Raw genomic sequence first — 11,259 nt, 5'->3', positions numbered from 1 at the left:
CTTTCAAATAAAATGAAAATACATTTTTTTAAAAAGGACATGTCACCATTGTTTCAAGCCAAAGACAGGTGGGTGTGGATTAAATAAGTATGGGTTTAGTACCTTACATAAATTTCTCATCGAGCCCTCTATATTGAATTAAGTGGTCTTGCTGAATTCACTTATTAATCCTAATAATTGGATTGTAGGTCCTTTGTGATTTTTTGTGTGTACAACCAAGTCATCTGTACATAATGACTGTTTCATATCTTTTTTAAAGATTTATTTATTTGAAAGGCAGAGCTACAGAGAGGCAGAGGCAGAGAGAGAGAGATAGAGAGAGAGAGAGAGAGAGAGAAGTCTTCTGTCTGCTGGTTTGTTCTCCAATTGGCCACAACAGCCAAAGCTGAGCCGATCTGAAGCCAGAAGCCAGAAGCTTCCTCCAGGCCTCCCATGCTGGTGCAGGGGTCCAAGCACTTGGGCCATCTTCTACTGCTTTCCCAGGCCATAGCAGAGAGCTGGATCAGAAATGGAGCAGCCAGGATTGGAACCGGCGCCCATGTGGGATGCCGGCACTGCAGGAGGCAGCTTTACCCACTATGCTACAGCACCGGCCTCCATTTCATATCTTTCTTTCCAATCTGGGTGTCTTATTTCTGTTTCTTGCTTTATCACAGTGGCTGTGAGCTCCACTATAGTAATGAATAGGAGTGACAGCAGGCATCTCTCTTGTTCCTGGTCTCAGGAAGGAATTTTTCAGTATATACCATTAAATAAAATACTCTTTGTAAGTTTTGTTTATACATACCTTTTTGAAAAAGTTTCTTTTCCTTTAAAGACTTATTTATTTATTTGAAAGACAGAGTTATAGTGAGAGGGAGAAGCAGAGATTATGTTCCATCAACTGGTTCACTCCCCAAATGTTTGTAGCCACTGGGGTTGGGCCAGGCTGAAACCAGGAACCTGAAATCCATCCGGGTCTCCCACGTGGGTGCCAGGGGCCCAAACACTTGGACTATCTTCCATTGCTTTCCCAGGCATATTAGCAGGGAGGTAGATAGGAAGTGGAGCGGCTAGAACTTGAACTGGCACCCGTATGGGATGCCCGTGCCACAGGAGACAGCTTAATCCATTGTGCCACAATGCTGGCCCCAAGATTTTATTTTTTTAAAGGTTGATTTTTTTGTTGTTGTTTATTTGAGAAACAAAGTGACAGACAAAGAAGGAAGGCCAGAGAGAGAGAGAGAGATCTTCCACCCACTGGTTCACCCCCAAAATGGCCATAATGGTTGGGGCTGTGCAGGCTGAAGCCAAGGAGCCAGGAACTCCATCCGGGTCTCCCACATGCATGGCAGAGACCCAGGTACTTAGGCCATCTTCCACTGCCTTCCTAGGCACATGAGCAGGGAGCTGGATTGGAAGTGAAGCAGCTCAGTCTTGAACCTGTGCCCATATGGGATGCAGGCATCATAGGCAATGGCTTAACCTACTGCACCACAATGCCAGCCTCTTTAAAGAAAAAAGAAAGATTTTGTTAATTTATTTGAGAGAAAGAGAAAGAAAAAAAAAGATCATCTGTGTTCTGGTTCACTCCCCAAATGCCTACAATTAGCCAATGCTAGGTCTGGCCAGGAACTCCATCCGGGTCTCCCACATGGATGGCAGGAGCAAAAGTATTTGGACCATCCTCTGCTGCCTCCCAGGCACATGGGAAGGAAGTTGAACAGGGGGCACAGAGCAGCTGGGACTCGAACCAGGCACTCCAGTACGGATGTGGGTCTCTCAAGCAGCCGCGTAACCCGCTGTGCCACAACGCTCGCCCCCGGTTTATTCACACTCTTAATCAGATAAAGCGCTTTGCATTCTCTTTGTAAGTTTGCTAAGCATTTTTACCATACATGGGTGTTGAATTGTATTTCTGGTTTCACTGTGTAACCTCGGGAAAATTACTGAAACGGTAAACTACCAAATTGCCTACTACTTTGGTGTTCAAGGGATCTGGTTTCAAATTCTAGCTGTAGCGTTTTCTAGCTGTGGTTCTGGGCAGTGTAATTATGTGTCCCCATATAGAAAATGGAGACAATTATAGTAACTCCCTCATAGGGATCTGAGACCTTCGTGTAAGTTCAAGAACCCAAAAGGCTGGTTTGGAACCAGAACTAAGACTTCACAGCCTCAGCTCGGGGACGGAGTTTTACTCTGCAGAGGCCGATGGTTCCCAGAGCCTTCCCACCTCCCACTCCTCACTCGGGATTTCTTGGGAGCCCTCCGCCGATGAATGGCAGCCTATCCGAGCCCTCGCATCCTCATATTCACACTTCGTCACCCAGAGCTAAAGGCACGGACTTTGGGGGGTGATTGGTCCACTGGGATGGCTGGTCTCCAAGGATGCTCCCATAGCCCACGCCTGTTGGCATGCATGCCTCTCTGTAGTTCCCTGCCTCTGAATCCGGGTGGGTTTGGGACGCTCCTGTAACTAATGAACCTGCAGAAGTGACATGGCATGACACCCAAGGGTAGCTTCTGGCTTGGTCTTCAGACTCGGGCCAGCACACAAGAAGTGCTTCTACCCTAACAGCACCATGCTGGGGAGGCCGCAGGCAGGCGCCACGCTTCACAGCTTCAGCTGGGACCGGCCTTTCCATCTTCCCTGCTAAAGCACCACATATGTATGGGCATGGTGACAACTTGGAGCCTCCAGACCAGGACAGCCACCATCTGAGCAGCACTGTTGACCCCAAGTGGAACAGAAAACTTGCCCACCCTAGTCCTGCCCTAGTAGCTGACCCATGAGATCAGGAGCTCTATTGAGATGGGGCTTATACGAAACCCCTGCGAGAGATAACTGGAACACCCACCTTACAGGTTTAGCTTTAGCTCATGGAAACGAAATTCAGCAAACACATCCAATGTTCAAGTCTATGACATCCGTCTCGTTTGAGTCTCTTCTGATCACTGGAGTTAGAGTGAAATAAACAAGATATAAGCATGGAGAAAGCAGTGTGAGAAAGAAATCATTTCCCTCGACATTTTCTGCATGCCTCTGTGCTTTAAATTCTTCTATTAACAAAGGGGGCATAAACAGATTATCCCCCTAGCAATCCGCGGTGTTGCCGCTCCTGTGTCTAGTGGTTTTTTTTTTTTTTTTTAAGATTGAGGAAATGAAGACTCAGAGGAGAATAACTTGCACAACATCACAGAGCTAGTTCAATGGTAAAGTTGGGGCTGGATCCACTCATAGTAGGGCGAGGAATGGAGGGAACTGATTGGAAGGACACAGCAGCAGAAGTGTGGCCAGAGGTCTCCTGGGACAGGACCTGGCCATGGGAATCTCCAGGTGCGGTTTGACTGTGTCGGACACTTAATCCTGCACCCCATGGGAGACCAGGATAAATACCTGGCTCCTGGCTTCGGATCAGCGCGGTGCGCCGGCCGCAGCGCGCCAGCCGCGGCGGCCATTGGAGGGTGAACCAACGGCAAAGGAAGACCTTTCTCTCTGTCTCTCTCTCTCTCACTGTCCACTCTGCCTGTCAAAATAAATAAATAAATAAATAAATAAAAATAAAAAAAGAGTAAGCCCGGGGGGCTGGTGTTTGTTGCAACAGGTGAGACACCACTTGGAATGCCCACATCCCATCCCATATTGGAGTGCCTGGGCTTGAGTCCTGGCTACTCTGCTTCTGATCCAGCTTCCTGCTAATATGCGATCCTGGCAGACAGCAGGTGATGGCTCAAGTAGTTGAGTCCCTGCCACCCTACACTGGAGACCGAGGGAGTTTCAGGCTTCTGGCTCTGGCCTGGCCTGGCCCTGGTTGTTGGAAGGCCCAGGCAGACAAGAAAATCAATCTTCCCTTCCCCCAAGTCCACTGCCCTAATCCATGGCAGTCAAGTGACTCCCCAGGGATCACAACCTCAGAGCTGGGCCACACTCAGGACCTTGATCCTAATTGGACAAGTCTACTGTAGGCCTGCCAACCGGGTCAGCAAAGCTGCCATCTTGCACCTCTCCAGGGTGCCATGAGGCACCCCTGCTTTCCCAGTGTTGGTATCCAGGCCTCTGCGGCTGCAGTTCCAAGACAGGAGTGGTGTGTGGGAAGCTGGGTACGGCCAGGGCACCAGGCAGTGCAGAGGGGCATCTGAGGACGCAGCTCAAGGCGGTGAGTCAGGAGGCAGCCGGAGGTGGGCCTCTGCACCAGCAGACACTCCGAGAACCCAAGGCTTCTCCACTGTCCCATCAGGCTTCGCTCAGCAGGCAGATTCCAAGATAACATTGCTCAGAGTTTCAAGATGGCAACCGTGGAGCCTCCAAGCCCAAGTGTGGGGCCCTTGTGACTACACTCACTTCATGCCCATGGAGGTGACCCTACCTGAACTAACCGGCTTCCTCTCTCCCACTCCTGATCCCGGGAGGACCTGAACTAGCTCAGCTTGTGGCAGGCTCCACCTACAGCTACAGCAACATAGAGGCTCTGGCCTCCCAACCCCAGCAACAGGGAGACCCCAAAAGGTCTCTAGGGAATTTTTTTTTTACAGGCAGAGTGGATAGTGAGAGAGACAGAGAGAAAGGCCTTCCTTTTGCCGTTGGTTCACCCTCCAATTGGCTGCCACGGCTGGCGCGCTGCGGCCCACGCACTGCGCTGATCCAAAGGCAGGAGCCAGGTGCTTCTCCTGGTCTCCCATGGGGTGCAGGGCCCAAGCACCTGGGCCATCCTCCACTGCCTTCCCTGGCCACAGCAGAGAGCTGGCCTGGAAGAGGGGCAACCGGGAAAGAATCCGGCGCCCCGATCGGGACTAGAACCCGGTGTGCCGGCGCCGCTAGGTGGAGGATTAGCCTAGTGAGCCGTGGTGCCGGCCAACCACACAGTTTTCATACTATCCATCCTTGCTTTCTGTAACTATACGGGCAAAGGTGGCTGGTTGCCTAAGCCAGTACCTGTCCCCTCTCTCTTACCTTAGTACTTTGCCAGAGCAATGGACCCAAGTTCTTGGTGCCATGGACTGAACATCTATACCCCCCTCAAAAGGAAAAGTGGATCTATACCCCCCTCAAAATTCCCTGTGTGATGGTTAAGGAAGTGGGGTCTGTGGGAGGTGATTCGGTCATGAAGTTGGAGCCCTCGTAAGAACGCGGCCAGGTAGCGGGTCCTACCTGGAGACATCAGTAACTTGACCTTTGACTTCCAGCTTGCAGCACTGTGGGAAATTGAGGCTTTGTGCAGAGGGCCGCAACCCTCTGCTCATCTGTTCTCACAGCAAGACCTGAGTAAGACACTCGACCCCCTTCTTGCAGCAGGAGAATAAGATGGAAGTGGAAGTCACTGGGTGGGACTTCTGAGCGATCTTTTTTTTTTCCTTTTTTTTTTTTAGAGTTTAATTATGCATTTTTTTTGACAGGCAGAGTGGACAGTGAGAGAGAGAGAGAGAGAGAGAGAGAAAGGTCTTCCTTTGCCATTGGTTTACCCTCCAATGGCCGCCGCGGCCAGCGCACTGCAGCTGGCGCACGGCGCTGATCCGAAGGCAGGAGCCAGGTACTTATCCTGGTCTCCCATGCAGGTGCAGGGCCCAAGCACTTGGGCCATCCTCCACTACACTCCCTGGCTACAGCAGAGAGCTGGCCTGGAAGAGGGGCAACCGGGACAGAATCCGGCACCCCGACCGGGACTAGAACCTGGTGTGCCGGCGCCGCAAGGCGGAGGATTAGCCTAGTGAGCCGTGGCGCCGGCCTCTGAGCCATCTTTTGTAAGAGAGGCTGACTCCTCGCCCTGTGCTCCTCAGGGCTTGAAGGACTTAGTGGAAGCAGGAGCAGGTGGAGGAGGTGGGTGTGGGCAGGAGGGAGAAGCGTGTCCATCAGAGGCTCCTCAAGGATCTGCACTAAGGCAGTCGATGAAGGAGAGAAGAGGCTGGCTGTGAAGGGGTAGAACCTAAAGAATCTTTTTAAAAAGACAGAGCGAGAGAGAGAGAAAGGGAGAGAGAGAGCGCGCGCACTTTCATCCACTGGTTCACTTCCCGAGCCTAAGCCAGGAGCCAGGAACTCCATCTAGATCTCCCACTTGGCAGGAACTCAAGTACTTGAGCCATGATCTGCTGCCTCCCAGGCGCATTAGAAGGAAGCTGGATCAGAAACACCAGGCAGCCAGGACTGGAATAGGCGCTCTGATATGGGATGCAGGCGTCTCAAGTAGCAGCTTGCTTACTGCTTCCCCACAACATCTGTCCTGCACATCCAGGATCTGGTAGGAGGGGCAAAGTAGAATGTCAAGTGCATGAGGGCACGCCCAAGCCTAGTACAGTGCCTGGCACAAAATGGTCAATCGGCAAAGGTCCAATGAGTGCAGAAGGAGTGAAAGGTGCTCCCTGGGGTCTGTGGGGGCTTTACTCTCACTCCCACATAAGCTCAAGGGCTCAAGAACACCCACCCCACAGAGGCCCCTGGAGCCAGGGAACCATTCCCAAGAACGGCTTGTCTTGCTTTGTGCCACCTGTGTGCGAGCACCGTCCCCTCGCTCAGCCCTGGCCTAGGGGTGGGGTCTTGGGGCCGGGAGGAGGAGAAACATGCGAGTGCCACCGTGCACCGAGCTTTTCCAAACATTGGCTCCAGTGCGATTTGCAGGCCAAGCGAATGCCACTGTTTCCACAACATCACTTCCTCTGCAGCGTGAGAAAAAAGGAAGAAAACGCACTGTATGACTCTCCTCTTCCCCCAGGGAAAGCACAAAGCTGTTGGAAACAATAAAAGCAGCCCTGTGTAAAGGGGAGACTTTTGTCTGTGCAGTCAGGGTTGCTGCGCCCGCGACTTCCTGCAGGGACGTTGGGCAGCTTTGCAGATAAATAAATGCTCACATTCAGTATGACCAGCCTAGAACGCTTTTATGAGCCTTTTCTCCTCCCCAGGCTGTACACAGATAATAAATCAAATTAGCATCGCGAACCTCCGGTTCAGCATCACTTGTCACCAGTCCCCTCTGCACAAGGAGTGAGACTCGGTAAGGCTGTGCTCAGCTGCGATCCAGCGATGTGGGACTCAGGCCTGTGGCCGCCTTGGAGATCGCTGGATGCTTCCAACCTGGACTGGGCGCAGGCTGAAGTCACAGGGTCCTGCTGGCCACGCCAGCCCAGACGGTGGCAGAGGCGGCTGAAACCCCAGTCTGATCATCAAGATAAGGTTGTAACTTGCGAGATAAAATGCACGGTTTCATTTCTTGGTTAATAATCGTAGGAACAAGAGCCAAAAGAGACAACTGTCAGAGGGAGGGGGTGAGGGACAGAAGGAGGGGGGCGGGGCTATGGCTATAATTAGCAGCAGCCAGTAAGCATTTTCCTGTTCCAGGTCCTGTGTAGCACAGTGACTTAGCCCCCAGAGGTAGCCAACAGGTGTTGGGTGGGTCAAATTGGAAAGCATGAATTGAAATGTGTTCTTAGTTCGGGTTGCCCAATTGGTGACATGGAAGGGACAACTGGTTAGGCTTAGAAGCTGGCGTGGGGGGGGGGGGGATTACAACATGGTCTCAAACTACATCCAAGCAGTCTCCCTAAACCTGGTTCTGAGCTGTATCAGTGAGTGCTCAGGCCCTCACGGGGGCGGGCACCATAATGCCCCACCCCGGGCACAGCTCTCCAAATCATCAGTGGGGTCCCAGCATTGCAGAGCTGTCACTTAAAGTAGGCGACTGCTTTCCTGCAAATGTGACCTCACAGCAAGCTGCACGGTGGGGTCCCCGGGCTCAAAAGTAACCTCCGAGCTGCAAGGCCCGCTCGCACTGAGCTCCTGGCCTGTGGAAGGCAAGCCAAGGCTGCCCCCGCCTCCCAACCTGCTAGGTTCAGAACCGCTTCACTGGCAGTGAGCTGAGCAGAAGGCTACAGAACAGGAGAGGGTGGGGGGGAACGGCTGACCCCCAACTTGAAGCTGCTTTGAGTATGCACCTTAGCAAGTTCCAGTGCTTGCTGAGTGAGTGAAGGGTGAGGGCGGCAGCTCAGAGTATTTTTTGAAGAGTTTCCTGCGCTCACAACACAACCAGGGATTTTATTAAGATAGGACAATCCTCTTAGAAGGGACAAGGGTGAGGGTTGTTTTCTCCATCAATGATTCTGTCAGTCCCTTACTTAGACACCTGCTGGCTCCACAAATCGGCTGCTGTACGTGCACCACAATGCTACGGGTAAAGTCCATAGCCCTCGGGCGGGCTCGAGGCTTGTCAATCGGTGGGTACTTCTGATACCATAGGGAGCACTGACACCTACTACAGCCTGCGGAGACTCAGCGATTCCTGGGATCAACTTCCCACCAAGTCAGTTAACTAGCTGGGTAACCCAGAGAACCATCCAAGTGTGTCCTTTCGCTATGCCTCAGTTTCTGGCCGTGCACATCAAGTACCTGGCACAGAGGCGGAAGTGGGAGCCAGCGCTGCCAATTTAGCGCAGGATCTGCACTCCAGCCCAGCTCTGGCCGCTGCCACGGCCCACCGATTGGTGGTATTTCCGAAGCCGGCCAGGCCCCCTGCCGCTGACCCTGGAAATCGGGTCACACTTGACAAGGCGGCATGTGCAGGGAGGAGGGGGTCCTTGCGAGCGCCTGGCTCCCGTTCTCCCCACCCCGCCCCCCGGGCCTCCAGAGAGTCTAAAAACTCACTTCGGAGGAAGGGAAGGAGAGTGAAGTGGTTCTTTCGATCTGAGACACCCGCTTCCCGGAGAAAATCACCCCCTCCCCCTCGAGCCCGGCGCGGAGTGAAATCTTAGAAGCCGCGGCTGCAGGGTTTGAACGGAATGCCGGAGTCGGTGGAAGCCGGAGCCGGTCCGCCCGAAGGTCAGCGACTTGTTTGGAGTTCTAGTACCCGGAAGAGGGGGGTGTGGGGGGGTAGCAGGGAGCAGAGGACGCCCGGGCCCGAGAGACCCCGCGTCAGAGCCGAAATTGTTTGTGCTCCGGAACAGGCAGCTTAGCGGAAGCCGCGACGGGGGCGGGTCACGTGCGGCGGTGGCGGCGCAGCTGGCGGGGGAGCCGGGCTGGGACTAGGGCCGGGCCGCGCCGGGCCGGGCGGGCGGGCGGGGGTGGCGCGGGGCGGCAGCTTTTGCAGCCCCAGGTGGAACCGGAGCACTTGGGGGCGCTGGGAGCGAGCGGCGCCCTGAGCCCGGAGCGAGGAGGGCGCGCGAGTTATGGAGGGGCCGGTGTGGGAGCCCCGGCGCTCGGAGCTCCGCGTGGTGCGGCGCAGGCGGGACGAGGAATCGCTGGGAGGAAGCCGGGACGGAAGCGGGCCCCTGCGGCGAGAGCGGAGCCCACGCGGAGACTGCGCGGGCGTCCGAACCCCCTAGAATGGAGGCGCCGCTCCTGCAGTGGCCGGCCTTGTTTTCTTTTTGCATGCAAATGCCGGAACGCCCGGAACCGCCATCCCTGCCTGCGTCCCAGGGGCACCCCAGTACGCGGCGGCGGGGGGAGGGTACGCCCCGCGGGGCCACGCTGGGAGAGCCTCAGCCTTGGTTGAGGCCGGGGAGGGCCGCCGAGGTGGCTCCGCGGGGCTGCGGGCCGCAGCGGTGGCCAACGCACTCGAACCCGCCTCCCCCTCCCCCGGAAGAGCGAGCACAGGAAGACGCGGGCTATCTCTGGGGCCTCCCCAGGGGGTGTGGGAGCCGCGCGGGGACTGCGAGGCGGGAGGAGGTGCTGTAGAGAAACCATCGGCCCCCTCGGAGAAGACAGGGGTGACCCGGGGGTGAGGGACTCCGACTTCTCCCAAAGTGGCGCGCGCTACTCCGGCGTGGGAGGGAAAGGACACAAACTTGGCCAGCGGCCAGAACCCTTGGGGATGCCCGACTTTGGTGTCTCCCCGCGGCCGAGTGGCCCGAAATGTACTCTGCTTCCGTTAGACCACGAGGTTCGGGTCCGAGGCCCGGGAAGAGCCAGGTAGTGTGGTGTGGTGGCGGACGGGAAGCCCACCCACGTTCCTGTGCGGTGCCAGGCGGGGAAGGCGCGGACCGGTTGTCTTTCTAAAGTTTCCCGCCCCCCACCCCAGTCGAGGAAGGGCGGTTCTTCCGGAGGTGGGGGCGGGAGAATGGCCTCGGAGTAGGGAGTGGTGCTAGTTCCTTTTCCCGCGACCCGGGCGCCGGAGAAGGGCTCGATCTGCCGGCGTGTTCGCGTCCCCAGACGCTGCACCTCGGTTCGCTGCAACGTCTGCTCCGAGTCGCGGCAGCGGGTGCCGCGCAGGGTCTGGGACGCCGCGAGACGCCATTTGCATCCCCCCCCCACCCCGCCGCCGCCTCCTGCAGGTTGGCGGGGGCGGGTGTCGCCCGCCGCGGAAGCGTATTCCTGGCAGTGACACTGATTAGATGCTGTGTCGCTACGTGCACAGAATCGGGGTGGGCCTTCACCTCTCCAGTGCGCACACACTTTCTGTTGGAAAAGTTGCAGGTTTTCTCCCCCCCACACACACCCCACGTCTCGCCGCACAGCTGCTGTCTCCAGGGCGGAATTAAGCGAGCACGTTTGCTGAGCCCGGGGGAGAGAGGATCGCGCCGGCGCGGGGAGGCCGCCGGCCCGGGCTGCGAAAATCCAGCCCTGGCTTTGCGTCGAGCTGCCGAGTGCGGCGCTTCTGCGCGCCCGGCCAGCCGAGGCCTGGTTTCCATCTGCCCCTTTTGCCTCCGTGTTAAGTTCGCCGGGGAAAACCCAACGATCCGTGCAGAGCCCCTCGGAGGAGAACGCCCCTCCCCAGCCCGATCCTGACCGATGGAAAAAATGACAGTGTAGGGCAGAGCGGGCTGCCCGCGAGTATTAATGCGGCCGCCTCTGTCGCCGGTGCTTTGGGGGATAGGCTGCTTGCCAGGGGACTGCTGAACGAAGAGCCATGAGGGCCGCCTGTCCCTTCTCGAGCTAAAAAAAAAAAAAAAGAAAACGCGAATTCTTGCTCAGAGGGGCCAGATAACTGCGGGCAGACAGCTGCGGCAATGTGTCCCCATCAAAATGCTGGCTGCCTGTGTGTATATTTCAAGCAAGACTCGGGGTTTTGTGTGTGTGTGTGTGTGTGTTTTAATATTATTTATTTGAAAGGTAGAGTTACAGAGAGAGGTAGAGATAGAGATAGGTCTTGCATTAGCTGGTTCGTTCCCCAAATGGCCAGGCCAGGCAGAAACCAGGAGCCAGGAGCTTCTTCCAGGTCTCCCATGTGGGTGCAGGGTTCCAAGCACTTGGGCCATCCACCGCTGCTTTCCCCAAGTGCATTAGCAGGGAGCTGGATCAGAAGTGGAGCAGCTGGGATTCGAACTCGTGCCCATATGGGATCCGCTGCGCCACAGCACCAG

General features: G+C 55.7%; 1 protein-coding gene across 1 annotated transcript in view; it reads left to right on the top strand.

The window, feature by feature from the left end:
• Positions 1-8,644: 8,644 nt before the first annotated feature.
• Positions 8,645-11,259, top strand: part of BCOR (BCL6 corepressor) — a 113,053-nt gene continuing 110,438 nt past the window's right edge. The window contains exon 1 of the mRNA XM_070066658.1: positions 8,645-8,779. The gene's annotated coding sequence lies outside the window, so the exon portion shown is untranslated. The remainder of the gene's footprint in view (positions 8,780-11,259) is intronic.

Source organism: Oryctolagus cuniculus, chromosome X (genome assembly GCF_964237555.1).
Source record: "Oryctolagus cuniculus chromosome X, mOryCun1.1, whole genome shotgun sequence".
Classification (NCBI taxonomy): domain Eukaryota; kingdom Metazoa; phylum Chordata; class Mammalia; order Lagomorpha; family Leporidae; genus Oryctolagus; species Oryctolagus cuniculus.
Note: the sequence above shows the minus strand (reverse complement) of the source record. Positions and strands in the feature narration are given on the sequence as shown.